This window comes from Hylobates moloch, unplaced genomic scaffold (genome assembly GCF_009828535.3).
Source record: "Hylobates moloch isolate HMO894 unplaced genomic scaffold, HMol_V3 SCAFFOLD_21, whole genome shotgun sequence".
NCBI classification, from domain to species: domain Eukaryota; kingdom Metazoa; phylum Chordata; class Mammalia; order Primates; family Hylobatidae; genus Hylobates; species Hylobates moloch.
This window is the reverse complement of record NW_026652296.1, coordinates 42530252-42542825: the sequence shown is the minus strand read 5'-3', so window position 1 is coordinate 42542825 and position 12574 is coordinate 42530252. Positions and strand designations below refer to the sequence as shown.

The 12574-nt window shown below is 40.4% G+C and overlaps 1 protein-coding gene across 1 annotated transcript in view; it reads left to right on the top strand.

Annotated features, from left to right (window-relative positions):
- DTD1 (D-aminoacyl-tRNA deacylase 1) overlaps positions 1-4340 on the top strand; it is a 164681-nt gene extending 160341 nt beyond the window's left edge. The window contains exon 6 of the mRNA XM_032142155.2: positions 1076-4340. The gene's annotated coding sequence lies outside the window, so the exon portion shown is untranslated. The remainder of the gene's footprint in view (positions 1-1075) is intronic.
- Positions 4341-12574: the final 8234 nt, after the last annotated feature.

The following is a 12574-nucleotide window of genomic DNA, read 5'->3' as shown; positions in this document are numbered from 1 at the left end:
CAAGATGGATTAAAGACTTAAATGTTAGACCTAAAACCATTAAAATCCTACAAGAAAACCTAGGCAATACCATTCAGGACATAGGCGTGGACTAGCTGGTTTTTGTTATAGCCTCGGAATGACAAAAGTAAACCCTGAGACACTTGGACTTCTGTACCAAACAGCCAGGCATCCTTTGAGTAGTATTTAAAATGTTGCAAGACTAAGCATTTAGTTTATTCCTTGTCCCTGCATTTCCTTAAGCTCCCATCCCTCTACCTCCCTCATTGTTAAAAGGATTTGGAAATCATGCTTTTATATCTCTTTTCTAGGAATTTGTTCATTTCGTCTATGTTGTCTAATTTGTGAGTCGAAAGTTGCTTGTGATATATTCCTTTTATCTTTTTAATGTCTGTAATGTCTGTACTGGTGTTGCCTCTTTGATTCCTGATATTGATAATTTGTGTCTTCTCTCTTTTCTGGGTAAGTCTGACCAGAGACTTATCTATTTTATTGATCTTTTTATTTTTATTTTTTCTCTCTTGCCTTTTTCTGTTTGAAATTTCATCAGTTTCTGCTCCTTATTATTCTCTTCCCTCTCTGCTTGTTTTGGATTTACTTTGCTTTTATTCTTCAATTTCTTAAGGTAGAAACCCAGATTATTGATTTGATAACCTCTTTCTTTTCTAATATAAGCATTTAATGCTGTGAATTTCCCTCTAAGCCCTGCCTTAGGTGAATATAACAAATTATGATATGTTGTGTTTTTATTTACTTCAAAGTATTTTCTATTTTGCCTGGTGACTTCTCTTTGATGCAAAAGCCATTTAGAAGTATGTTCAGATATTTGGCTTGGTGTCTTTTGCTCTAAGAATGGAGTTGTAATGAACTGGAGACTCTGAGGAGAAGGTATTTGGGTTTATACATGGCAACATGGCAGGTTTTTCAGTGAAGTGATACACTGATGCTGGTGTCACTGTATGAGCTTGAAAACATATCTTCAGCTGCTTAGTTACTCTTCTATGCCTATGCTAATAGAATCTGAAGGCAAATATTGGAATCCTTCTTAATAACATGTCTTCTTTGGTCTTTTTAGTGTGTTATCATTGGGCAGAACTGGATCCTGAAAAATTCAAGATGCTAAGCACCTACACTACTTTAAGAATTTGGAACTGAAACATGAAGAGGAAGACAGAAATAAGAAGTTGGGAACCTGAATAGCTCTGCAAAAACACCAAAGGACCGTTTTATCGTTTTCTGTTGTTGCTGTGGTGGAGTGATGCAGTGGGCACTGCCGGTGGGCCAGGGGGTGGGTGCGCACGTGGTAGAAGGTGTGCACTCGTGCCTCCCCCACAGAAAGGCTTTGTTGGTTTCTACCACATCTTGGCTTGCTTTTGGAACAGGCTGGCCCAGCATCATTTGTCATCAAGTCCACTGTGGTGTATTCTGCGTGTCCGTGGCGGGGGTTCTCCACTACACTCACACTGTCCATGTTCTTTTTATTGCCAGGGCCCATGTTGAAGTGTCAAGAGAGCAATCATCAATGATAATGTATTGTGTGAGACCTTTGCATCTTGTAAATTTTCTCTTTTTTCTAAAAATAAATAATAATAAAATCCTAAATCTCAACAAACCACTTTATTATCAAATTCTGCTCTGTTTCTGCATAACGATGATATCCATAGAAATGCAATGTGTCTGACCTCTCTCTATGCATATCTACACTTCTTTTCAAATAAGCCTCTCGCAAGAGGGCCTTCTCTAACTGGCCCACACAGGCTCCTGAGTCCAGGTGGGAGCCTGTCTATCCAGTTTACAATTGATGACATGGTACTTGGAAGTAAGATGTCAGGAAAAGGGAGTGTCAGTCGGAAGAGAGTCCAGTTTCAGAATGGCCACACTGTTCTGAGACCAAGTGTGGAGCCACATCTGGTGTATCCACCTTTGGGAGGTGGAGGAAGGCCTCAGCATGGTGGGTGGTGCAGATACTCTTTATCCAGTAGCTACATGGTTGTCCATGTATCCAAGTCACCACACCCAGCACTCACATTCTGCCAAAGTAATTTCTCAGTTCAATTTCAGTCTACTGGTGGCACACTCAGAGTAGTCATTTTCTGCCATATGATTTAATAGCTTTATTTATATATCTAATAATGCTCACATGTATGCTCTCTGGAAAATATTTTTGTATATAGAAGAGACATCCTTATTTGTGATTTTTATAATCCTGAAACTCTGTCTTCCGTGACCTTTATAATAACTTCTGAATCCATCTAGTCTGACCCAGTCATCTACTTCAAATGATAATAAATCAGAAAATGTGGAAAACAAAAAAGCTCAAAACACATCTCTTGGAATATAAAGTTGGAAAAGGGTCTGCCAGACTGCTTTGTTCTAAACCAATTCAGATGGTCCAGTATAATTCACAATGGTTTAAACCTCTAGATTTGAAGTCATTACATCCCAGATGCAGACCCTGGCCGGCTCCCTAAGCTGTATGGGCAGTGAGGTCCCAGAAGCTCTGCTGTTTGAGTTATCTAAGCAGGGTTTTACAGAGTGAATTCAAATTCACTTTAAAGCTACTTGAACCTACATGTCGATAAACTCAGTTGTAGGGTTTGGCTTGCTGGATAACTGTCATGTTTCTCCACCACAGCATTTTATTGCTACCAATTAATGCTTATTGAACAGTTGCAGCCTGTCCTTGTAGTAAGGGATAACGAGGATTGTATAGAGATACGATCTAAGGATCATGACATTTGGATGGTAGTAAAATGCTAAAGGCCTTCGTTGGTCACAGCCCAGTTCCTGGCTCCCATTCTAAAGGGACAGAGACATACCAGAGACTGAGTACCATGTGGTCAAGTTGCTGAAGGATCTGAAACCATAAAGGAAGAGCTGAAGGAGGTGGGGCTGTTTCATCTGGGAGGGTAACTCTAAATGTTTGAAAGATGTGGAAGAGAAGCTGGGTCAGGAACAAAAATAGGAGCAATGGGTGTAAGTTACATCAATGTAGATTCTGGCATTCTAACAACATGATTCAAAAGTGGAAGGTGATGTTGGGAGCTTTTGGCGTTTGAGCAGAAATTCTGAGCCTATGTGTGTGAGGGGGGATCTTTGATTAATTAAAACATCTTCCTCACAGTACGCAGGAACATGGTAAAAGAAAGCGTTTACTACTTTTGTAAACATTTTGGATTGAAGAGAACTTTTCCATCATCCTGAAAATCACTTTCAACTCCTGGGATCAGAGAAATAGCAGTGAATACACCAAAGTCTGGCCTAAGAGGGTCAGATCTAACCACAGGGCCAGGTTATATAGAAAAATGAAAGCTCAAGAAGAAACCCCATAATATCTGCAGCTGCCTCAAAAAGATGGTTAATTTCCACCCCCACCTACTCTCCTGAAGGTCCTTTCCTAGTTGCTTTGAAACTAATGGCTAAAATTAGATTTTGGGTGGCATTCTTGCAGAGAATAAATCTCTCAGTCTTTACATCTCTCCCAACATCCCTGCCTCCTTCTTTCTGCTTATTTATAAAGCATACTGTTTATTGTCCGTTAAAACATCATTTGAATGAGGATGGGAGAGGAGAATCGTACCATGTATGGCTTTTCTGAGAAGCCTTGGCAGATCACAGACCCAGGACTTTAAACAGAGTGCTGTGCGATAACACTGCATAGCAGGACCCATTTAATCTTGCCTTTCGTGGTTTACTTTATAGGAGACCAAGCTCTTGTGGCTACACAAAACATAGACCAAATAAAGGCATCTTTAGGGGCTGGATGTCCATAGCAGCACCTCATGGTTAGTGGTCCCAGGGAGGGCATTTTCTCTACCAAGCAGTGTCGTGGCTCAGATGGGTGCCAGCTGGCATATATACGGACAATTTGGCATTTCATTGATTTGATCGTAAGGAACAAATAGTTCTGCAAACACCCTGTTTCCTTTGATAGGGTATCATTTGAGTAACTCCAAAGCCAGAGAGGCAGTCTTTTCTGTCTCTAGTTTGTCAGATTTTCTGCCGTTTTTCAGCCAGGCACTTTAAGAATTCTTAATTTGTTGTTCATTATTGATTCAGGTCCTTTAAAAATAGAGTTAAAGACCCTCATCTCAGAAGACATGGACTAATATCAAATGTAGAGCCAACCACTGGCAGCATCAGAAAAGAAGAGGGAGGCCGGGCGTGGTGGCTCACACCTGTAATCCCAGCACTTTGGGAGGCCGAGGTGGGCGGATCACCAGGTCAGGAGATCAAGACCATCCTGGCTAACACAGTGAAACCCCATCTCTACTAAAAATACAAAAAATTAGCCGGGCGTGGTGGCGGGTGCCTGTAGTCCCAGCTACTCAGGAGGCTGAGGCAGGAGAATGGGGTGAACCCAGGAGGCGGAGCTTGCAGTGAGCCTAGATCATGCCACTGCACTCCAGCCTGGGCGACAGAGCAAGACTCTGTCAAAAAAAAAAAAAAAAAAAAAAAAAGAAGAGGGAAAGCCCTGTTTCCCTGTTTTGAGGGGAGTTTGACTTCTGCAGGCGATGTTTTCATTCTCTCCTAGGTTACAGACACCAACGTATTAAATTTTTGGAGGTTCTAGGAAACAAAACCTTAAATTCCCATTAGGAAAGTATCTATTAATGATGGTATTTTAGTTTTGTTAAATCTAAATTACTATGTTAGTTTTGATAATATGCTTAATATTTGTAGGGGCCTTAAAAATAACTTGTTTTTGAATGTTCCCTGAGGGTGGATGAGTTAGAGGCTCCATCACTGAGCAGGAAACACATTAGGGGTGGTCTGTTGAAGACGCTGCAGCTGACAGTCCCCTGCAGCAGAGAGACGGGCTTGGACCCAGGCCAGGGTCTGAAAAGGTGGCCTCCCAAGGGAGTAGAGTTCAGTAGGAAGAGTTGGCTAGGTGACAGGAGGGCATAGAGGAGTGTGAAACAACCGGCGGAGCTGCCACAAGGTGTGAGAGGAGGGGAGTTTCGACGTCTGCTCGCAGGTCGGTAGGACTGGACTTGAGGGGAGAGGGAGCACGTAGAGGAACAGGGACATAAACAAGACTTCGTAGGTGAGCAGGGAATGGACCGCAGAGGTCTTGTAAGTCATGATAATGCGTTTAGGCTCTGTCATGCCCCACTTCTTGTCTTCTCCAGGCTGATTTGTTCTAGTTCTTCAGCAGTTTCTTATGTGATGTGACTGTCAAGCCACCCTGGAGAACGGGATGCAGCTCTGCCAATGTGGTGTGATGAAGGCCCACGATGTGGGCAGTGGTGTTGTGGTCTCGACAGGCCATGGGGTTGCACAGACTTGGGGTCGAATCCTGGCCTTGCTATTGACCTGCTGCATGGCCTGAGGACAGTTTATTCAATTATTCAGCCTTCTACGCTTCTGTTCCCTCATCTGTCCGAAGGAGGAAGTGCTTGCCACGTGGAGCGTGGTCGTAAAGGTTAAAGGAAGAAGAGGCTCAAATTCAGCACAGTGTGAACAGTCCCCGTTCCTGTGGCTGCATCACATCTCTGGCTCCCACTGAACCTGTGTCTGCAGGTCACTGAACCCCCAGGTTTTCGCCATGTAACCACTGTCCTCCACCAGTGAAGAACCAAAAGAAGAACTTGATCTTATGCCTGTTGGGCTGGGCCTGTGGTCTGGTCTATTGAACTATTTCCAGTGTCACGTTGGTGATTCCTCTCAGCTCTGAGTCAACCTCTAACCTGTTTCCTCTGTCTTTAAGTCTTGGCTAAACACAGTTCACAGGATAGAGCTGGTGCTCCATTTGGAATCCTCTTTCAGATCAATAGGTGCATTACTTCAATTCCCATGCAACCCTCATTCCTCCTTCCCATGTTGCCCATTCTTGCTGAAATCAAGCCATACTATTTTCACAGTATTTTGATGATTAATCCAATGATCCCATCAAAAAATATTAGTTCCACACAATGCGTTATTTGTGAATTCATTCTCACTTCCAATGATCACTGTGTTCTTTTCCACAGGCTCATGAGCCATCTGTTTAATCATCTATTCTAGAATGATTTTAGGAGCCCACATCTAACTGGGCTGTCTGCAGTCTCTGGGATCCATCTTGTTGAAACTGGGATTTTTTTCACGTGTTCAGTTTTCTGTCCCCTCTCTTCAGAATTTTTTTTTTTTTTTTGAGAAGGAGTTTCACGCTTGTTGCCCAGGCTGGAGTGCAGTGGCGCGCTCATCACAACCTCCGCCTCCTAGCTTCAAGTGGTTCTCCTACCTCAGTCTCCCCAGTAGCTGGAATTACAGGCATGTACCACCATGCCTGGCTAATTTTTTGTATTTTTAGTAGAGGCGGGGTTTCTCCGTGTTGGTCAGGCTGGTCTTGAACTCCCTCCCTCAGGTGATCCTCCTGCCTTGGCCTCCCAAAGTGCTGAGATTACAGGTGTAAACCACTGAGCTCGGCCTCTTCAGAATATTTTTAAAAGTTGTCAGTGGTAACTGCCCCATGCCCATGTGCACGTCTTCAAGTTCTCTCAGAGCTTTTGAAACCTCAGTTCATTCAGAGTCCCTCATAAGGCTATCCCCTCATCTACTGGGCTTTGAGTGCCCTTTTATGATGTTTATTTTGCCTTTTTTGAGTTTGAAACATTTGCTTACAAGAGTAGATGAAATAACTAACTGAATTTGAACCCGTAGCCATGGCCAGAAGCTAGTCTAAGACCCGTACCTGTGTCAGCTCTTGTAATCCGCACCTCTCTTTCATTATTCCCATTTTACAGTTGAGGAAGTTGAGATAGAGAAATGAATTGGCTGTCAGGAACTGTGAAGGGTGAATCTTACTCTACTAACCAGTAGACAGTCTGCTGCAGTCTCCTGGGTGCTGGCAGGAGACAGGAGATGCTGGGCCAGGGTCAGGGCTGAGCTTTATTACAGCAACAGCAGGATCTAGTGTCAGCGTTTATGCCAGCTCCCTAACCTTAATTTCAAACGGTGACACCTTCACACACAGTGGGTTGTGCTACAGAAGAATCCCAAGTGTAGAGAATCCAAATCTTCTTTGGAATCCAAATCGTCTTTGCCCTGAGAGAGCCACTCTCTCTCTTCCAGGGCTGCTGACTGTAGAAACATCCTTGGAAAGAGTCCTAGAGCAGAGGTGGCCAATACCACGGCTCACCAGCTATGAAGAAACAATAGAGACCCACAGAGAATTGTCTCCCAAAAGGAACTTAACCAAAATCACTCCATTAGGAGGTGGTGGTGTCAGGATTCAAAGCTAGGCCATTGGGTTCCAGAGTCTGTCCTTATAGCCCTTCTCCCACCATGCTGCCCCCAGGACAACTCAGTGCAGGAAGGAGGTGCTGAGCTGTGGCACCATGTCTAACTGGTCACCAGCACCTTCACACAATGATTATTTTACTTGTGATTGTGCACTGAACATTGTTCTCGTTTGAATCCCTCCCCTTCTCACCACTCCAGCCTGCTGAATCAGAAACTGAGGGTGCAGCCAAGAAATCTAGGTGTTTACTCATTTATCTTTATTTTTTGTGGGTACATAGTAGGTATATATGTTTATGGGGTACATGAGATATTTTGATACAGATATGCGATGCATAATAACCACATCAGGGTAAATGGAGTATTCACCACCTCCAGCATTTGTCCTTTCTTTGTGTTACAAACAACCCAATTATATACTCTTTTAGTTATTTTAAAATGCATACTAAATTATTATTGACTGTAGTCACGCTGTTGTGCTATCAAATACTAAATCTTATTCATTCTCTCTAACTTTTTTACACATTAGCCATCCCCACTGCCCTCCCCACTACTCTCCCCACCATTACCTTTCCTAGCCTCTGGTAACCATCATTGTACTCTCTATCTCTATAAGTTCAATTGTTTTAATTTTTTTAGCTCCCACAAATAAGTGAGAATGTGCAATGTTTCTCTTTCTCTGCCTGGCTTATTTCACTTAACATAATGATGTCCAGCTCCATCCATGTTTTTGCAAATGACGTGATCTCATTCTTTTGTATGGCTGAATAGCACTGTATTGTGTATAAATACCACATATTCTTTGTCCATTCACCTGTTGGTAGACACAGGTTGCTTCTAAATCTTGGGTATTGTGACTAGTGCTGCAATAAACATAGGAGTGCAAATATCTCTTAGATATACTAATTTCCTTTCTTTTGGGTATGTACCCAGCAGTGGGATTGCTAGGTCATGTGGTAGTGCTATTTTTAGTTTTTTGAGGAACCTCCAAACTGTTCTCTATACTGATTATACTATTTACATTCCCACCAACAATGTGTGAGGGTCCTCTTTTCTCCACATCCTTGCCAGCATTTGTTACTGCCTTTCTTTTGGATAAACACCATATTAGCTTAGGTGAGATGATATTTCATTTTAGCTTTGATTTGCATATCTTGAATAATCAATGATGTTGAGATATGTTCCTTCTATACCCAGTTTTTTTTAGTCATGTTGAATTTTATCAAATGCTTTTTTTTTTAGCATCAATTGAAATGATGCCGAAATGATCATATGGATTTTTTGTCCTTCATTCTGTTTCTTTGATGTATTACATTGATTGATTTGTGTATATTGAACCATCCTTGTATCCCTGGGATAAATCCCACTTGCTCTTGATGAATGATCTGTTTAATGTGTTGTTGAATTTGGTTTGCTAGTATTTGGTTGAGGATTTTTTGCATTAGTGTTCATCACGAATGTTGGCCTGTTGTTTAATTTTTTTGATAGGTCTTTGTCTGGTTTTGGTATCAGGGTAATACTGGCCTCACAGAATAATTTTGAAAGTATTCCCCCCTCTATTTTTTGGAATAGTTTGAGTAGGATTGATATTAGTTTTTTAAATGTTTGGTAAAATTCAGTAGTGAAGTCATTGGGTCGCAGGCTTTTCTTTGCTGAGATACTTTTTATTATGGCTTTTATTTCATTACTTGTTATTTATCTGCTCAGGTTTTGGATTTCTTTATGGTTCAATCTTGATAGGTTGTACGTGTCTAGGAATTCATCCATTTCTTACAGGTTTTCCAATTTATTGATATATAGTTGTTCATAGTAGCCTCTAATAATCCTTTGAATTTCTGTGGTATCAGTTGCAATGTCTCCTTTCTCATCTCGGATTTTATTTATTTGAGTCTTCTATCTTTTTTCTTAGTCGGGTTAAGGGTCTGTTCATTTTGTTTATCTTTTCAAAAACTCAACTTTTCCTTTTGTTGATCTTTTGTATTTTTAAATTTAAATTTCATTTATTTCTGCTCTGATCTTTATGATTTCTTTTCTTCTAATTTTGAATTTTGTTTACTCTTGCTTTTCTATTTATTTAAGATTCATCATTAGGTTGTTTATTTGAAGTTTTTCTACTTTTTTGATGTAGGTGCTTATTGCGATAAACTTTCCTCTTAGTAGTGCTTTCACTGTATACCATAGTTTTTGGCATGTTGCGTTTCCATCCTCATTTGTTTCAAGAAATTCTTAAATTTTGTGCTTCATTTCTTTGTGGACCCACTGGTCATTGAGGAGCACATTGTTTAATTTCCATGTGTTTATATGATTTCCAAAATTATTGTTGTTATTGATTTGTAGTTTTATTCTGTTGTGGCCAGAGAAGATATTTGATATAATTTCAATGTTTTTGAATGTTTTATTACTTGTTTTGTGGTCTAATATATGGTGTATCCTTGAGAATGATCCATGTGCTGAGGAGAAAAATGTGTATTCTGCAGCCATTGGATGAAATGTTCTGTAAATATCTATTAGGTCCATTTGGTCTATAGTGCAGATTAAGTCTAATTTATCTTTGCAGATTTTCTGTCTGGGTGATCTGTCCAATGCTGAGAGTGGGGTGTTGAAGTCTTCAGCTATTAATGCATTGGGATCTGTCTTTCTCTTTAGCTCTAATAATATTTGCTTTATATATCTGGGTGCTTCAGTGTTGGGTGCATATATATTTAGAATTGTTATGTCTTTTTGCTGAATTGACCTCTTTATAAATATATAATAACATTCTTTGTCTTTTTTTTACAGTTTTGGTCTTGAAATCTATTTTGTCTCACATGAGAAAAGCTACTCCTGCTCTTTTTAAGTTTCCATCAGCATGGAATACATTTTTCCATCCCTTTACTTTTAGTCTATGTGTGTCTATAACTGAAGTGTATTTCTTGCAGGCAACAGATTGTTGGATCTTGTTTTTTAATCCATTCAGCTACTCTATGTCTTTTTATTGGATAATGTAGTTCATTTACATTCAATGTTATTATTGATAAGTAAGGACTTACTTCTTCCATTTTGCTATTGTTTTATGATTGTTTTGTGGTCTTCTTTCTTCTTTCCTTCTTTCCAGTTGTCCTTTTAGTCAACGTGATTTTCTCAGGTGATGTTTTAATTTCTTGATTTTTATTTTTTTGTGTATCTGTTGTATTTTTTTTATTTGAGGTTACCATGAGGCTTACGAATAATATCTTATAACCCATTATTTTAAACTGATGACAACTTAACACCGATTGCATAGAGCAAACAAGCAAAGAGAAAACTAATAAAATCTCTACACTTTAACTTCGTCCCTTCACTTTTTAACTTTTTGTTGTTTCTATTTATATCTTATTATACTGTTTATGTCTTGAAAAGTTGTTATTTTTGATAGGACCAGTTTTAGTCTTTCTACTCAAGATATGAGTAGTTTATATACCACAATTACAATATTGTAATATTCTGTGTTTCTGTGTACTTAGTATTACCAGGGAGTTTTTTTGTTGGTTTGTTTCGTTTTCATTTACCTTTACATGAGTTCTTATTGGCCATTAATGTTTTTTTCTTTCAGATTGAAAAACTCCCTTTAGCATTTCTTGTAGGACATGTCTGGTCTTGACGAAATCTCTCAGCTTTTTCTTTTCTTTTCTTTTTTTGGTCTAGGGAGCCTTTATTTTTTCTCTATGTTTGAAGGATATCTTAACTGGGTATACTATTCTAGAATGAAAGTTTTTTTTCAGCCCTTTAAATACGTCATGCCACTCTCCTGGCCTGTAAGGTTTCCAATGAGAAGTCTGTTGCCAGACGTATTGGAGCTTTGCTGTATATTATTTGTTTCTTTTCTCTTGCTGTTTTTAGGATTATTTCTTTACCCTTGACCTTTGGAAGTCTAATTATTAAATGTCTTGGGGTAGTCTTTTTTGGGTTAAATCGGCTTAGTGTTCTATAACCTTCTTGTACTTGAATACTAGCATCTTTCTCTAGGTTTGGGAAGTTCTCTGTTATTATTCACTTGAATAAACATTCTACCCCAATCTCTCTCTCTACTTCCTATCTAAGGTCAATAACTCTTAGATTTGCCCTTTTGAGACTATTTTCTAGATCTTGTAGGCAGGCTTCATTTAAAAAAAATTCTTTCTGTTTGTCTCCTCTGTGTATTTTCAAATAGCCTGTCATCAAGCTCACTAATTCTTTCTTCTGCTTGATCAATTCTGCTGTTTATAGACTCTGGGCTGGGCGTGGCAGCTCCTGCCTGTAATCCTAGCACTTTGGGAGGCTGGGGCAAGTGTGTTGCTTGAGCCCAGGAGTTTGAAACCAGCCTGGGCAACAAGGCAAAACCCTGTCTCTACAAAACAAACAAACAGCAAAAAAAAATTAGCCCACTGTGGTGCACACCTATAGTCCCAGCTACTCAGGAGGCTGAGTGGGGAGGATCACTTGAGCCCAGGAGGTCAACGCTGCAGTGAGCCATGATTGCACCACTACAATCATGGGTGACAGAGTGAGACCCTGTCTCAAAAGAGAGAGAGAGAGCCTGGGTGACAGAGCAAGACTCTGTCTCAAAAGAGAGAGAAAGAGAGAGGAAGGCAGGGAGGGAGAGAGAGAGAGAGAGAGAGAGAGAAAGTGGCTTTGATGCATTCTTCGGTATGTCAATTGCGTTTTTCAGCCCCAGAATTTCTGCTTAATTCTTTTTGATTATTTCAATCTCTTTGTTTAATTTATCTGATGGGATTCTGAATTCCTCTTCTGTGTTATCTTGGATTTCATTGAGCTTCCTCAGAACAGCTGTTTGAATTCTCTGAAAGGTCACATATCTCTGTATCTCCAAGATTAATTGTTTGTATCTTATTTATTTCATTTGGTGAGGTCGTGTTTTCCTGGATGGTCTTGATGCTTGTGGATGTTTGTTGGTGGCTAGGCATTAAAGAGTTAGATATTGATCATAATTTTTGTGGTCTGGGCTTGCTTTTACCCTTTCTTCTTGAGAAGGCTTTCCAAGTATTCAAAGGGGCTTGGGTGTTGTGATCTAAGTCTTCGGTCACTGCAACCATATCTGCTTTAGGGGCACCCCAAACTCAGTAGTGCTGTGGCTCTTGCAGATTCATAGAAGTACTGCCTTGGTGGTCTTGGGTAAGATCCAGGATAATTCTTTGGATTGTCAGGCAGAGACTTTTGTTCTTTTTTTTTACTTTCCCCTAAACAAATGGAGTCTCTCTCCCTGTGCTGAGTTGCCTGGAGCTGGGGGTGGGATGACACAAGCACCGCTGTACCACCACAACAGGGACTACACTGGGTCAGACCCAAAGCCAGCACAGCACTGGGTCTTGCCCAAGGCCTGCAGTGACCACTGCCT